This window comes from Aristolochia californica, unplaced genomic scaffold, assembly GCF_029961685.1.
Source record: "Aristolochia californica isolate CCGP_79_NKW_82.1479 unplaced genomic scaffold, dmAriCali1.0.hap1 SCAF_21, whole genome shotgun sequence".
In the NCBI taxonomy this organism is placed as follows: domain Eukaryota; kingdom Viridiplantae; phylum Streptophyta; class Magnoliopsida; order Piperales; family Aristolochiaceae; genus Aristolochia; species Aristolochia californica.
The window spans coordinates 185,001-187,500 of NW_027181893.1; positions in this window are offsets into that span (position 1 = coordinate 185,001).

Here is a 2,500-nt window from a genome sequence, read left to right on the forward strand (position 1 = left end):
GCCCAAGCGCACATGCGAACAATCGTACAGGCGCCCGGGCGAAAAGGCGCCAAGACGCCCAGGCGAAAAGGCACCAGGGCGCACAGGCGCCAGGACGCCCAGGCGAAAAGGCGCCAGGGCGCCCAGGCGGAAAAGACGCGCCCAGGCGGAAAAGAGGCGCCCAGGCGAAAAGGCGCCAGGGCGCCCAGGCGGAAAAGAGGCGCCCAGGCGGAAACGAGGCGCCCAGGCGAAAAAGAGGCGCCCAGGCGAAAAAGAGGCGCCCAGGCGGAAAGGCGCCAGGGCGCCCAGGCGGAAAAGAGGCGCCCAGGCGCCAAAAGAGGCGCCAGGCGGAAAAGAGGCGCCCGGGCGTAGGCGCCCAGGCGCCAAAAGAGGCGCCAGGCGAAAAGGCGCCAGGGCGCCCAGGCGGAAAAGAGGCGCCCAGGCGGAATGGCGCCAGGGCGCCCAGGCGGAAAAAAGGCGCCCAGGCGAAAAAGAGGCGCCCAGGCGGAAAAGAGGCGCCCTGGCGTAGGCGCCCAGGCGCCAAAAGAGGCGCCAGGCGAAAAGGCGCCAGGGCGCCCAGGCGGAAAAGAGGCGCCCAGGCGGAATGGCGCCAGGGCGCCCAGGCGGAAAAGAGGCGCCCAGGCGAAAAAGAGGCGCCCAGGCGGAAAGGCGCCAGGGCGCCCAGGCGGAAAAGAGGCGCCCTGGCGTAGGCGCCCATGCGCCAAAAGAGGCACCCAGGCGAAAAGGCGCCAGGGCGCCCAGGCGGAAAAGAGGCGCCCAGGCGGAATGGCGCCAGGGCACCCAGGCGGAAAAGAGGCGCCCAGGCGGAAAAGAGGCGCCCTGGCGTAGGCGCCCAGGCGCCAAAAGAGGCGCCAGGCGAAAAGGCGTCAGGGCGCCCAGGCGGAAAAGAGGCGCCCAGGCGAAAAAGAGGCGCCCTGGCGGAAAAGAGGCGCCCTGGCGTAGGCGCCCAGGCGCCAAAAGAGGCACCCAGGCGAAAAGGCGCCAGGGCGCCCAGGCGGAAAAGAGGCGCCCAGGCGGAATGGCGCCAGGGCACCCAGGCGGAAAAGAGGCGCCCAGGCGAAAAAGAGGCGCCCAGGCGGAAAAGAGGCGCCCTGGCGTAGGCGCCCAGGCGCCAAAAGAGGCGCCCAGGCGAAAAGGCGCCAGGGCGCCCAAGCGAAGAGGCGCCAGGGCGCCCAGGTGGGAAAGAGGCACCCAGGCGAAAAGGCGCCAGGGCGCCCAGGCAGAAAAGAGGCGCCCAGGCGAAAAAGAGGCGCCCAGGCAGAAAGGCGCCATGGCGCCCAGGCGGAAAAGAGGCGCCCTGGCCAGGCGGAAAAGAGGCGCCCAGGCGGAAAAGAGGTGCCCAGGCGAAAAAGAGTCGCCCAGGCCGAAAGGCGCCATGGCGCCCAGGCGGAAAAGAGGCGCCCACGCGAAAAGGCGCCAGGGCGCCAAGGCGGAAAACAGGCGCCCAGGCGGAAAGGTGCCAGGGCGCCCAGGCGGAAAAGAGGCGCCCAGGTGCGTGGGGGGCAAGGCGCCAGGCGCCAGGCACGCGCGGAGGCAAGGCGCCAGGCGCAAGGCGCCACGCGCGCGCGCGCGTGGGGGGCGAGGCGCCAGGCGCCAGGCGCCGGGCGCGCGTGGGGGGCAAGGCGCCAGGCGCCGGGCGCGCGCGTGGGGGGCGAGGCGCCAGGCGCCAGGCGCCGGGCGCGCGTGGGGGGCAAGGCGCCAGGCGCCGGGCGCGCGCGCGTGGGGCGCCAGGCGCCTGGCGGGCGGGCGCCCCCAGGAAGGGGTGCTGGCGCGCGATGGGGTTGCGCCCGTACGGACCGTGTGACAGTACAGACACTTTGGCGAAACCTCCTGCCCGAAGCGATTTTAGGCGTTCGGCTAGGTAGGTGACCCGGTTTTTTTCGCGTTTCTCGGCCGCTAGCCCCTTTTTTCGCGTTTTCGTGCGCGCGCCCCTCTTGACCTCGCACGCGCGCCGCGCGTCGCGTCCTTGTCCTTGTCCGCGTCCGCGTTCGCGCGTGTCGGCGATCACGGGCCCCGTGCATGGCTCGTCTCTGTGGACCATCGCCCCGCTCTTGTCCCTCTTTCGTGTTTGTGTGGCGCCCCGCCCCGTGCACCATTGCCGGCTGGCAGCAAGGTGCCTAGCCCCCCTTGCCGCCAGGCCTGTCCACCCCAAGGTGCTAAAGCCGCCAGGCACCCGTGCCGCCGAACCGTGCGTCCGTAAGCCGCTGCACGTGCGGCGGCCGGCCATGCCCGTGCTATTGACCCTGTGTGACAGTACAGACACTTTGGCGAAACCTCCTGGCCGACGGGGTTTTTGCGCCCACCTAGGTAGGGCGACCCCTTTTTTTTCGTGTCGCCTGTCCGTGTGTCCCTTTTTCGCCTTTTTCGGGTTCGTGTTTTCGTGTGCCGCCAAAAGCAAGCCCTGCGCTCGTCCCGTCCCGCTTGACCCGTGCATCCGCCGGTGCTGGCCTGCAAAATGCCTGTGAGCGACGCACGTGACCAGCAGCCCAGGCGAGTGTGC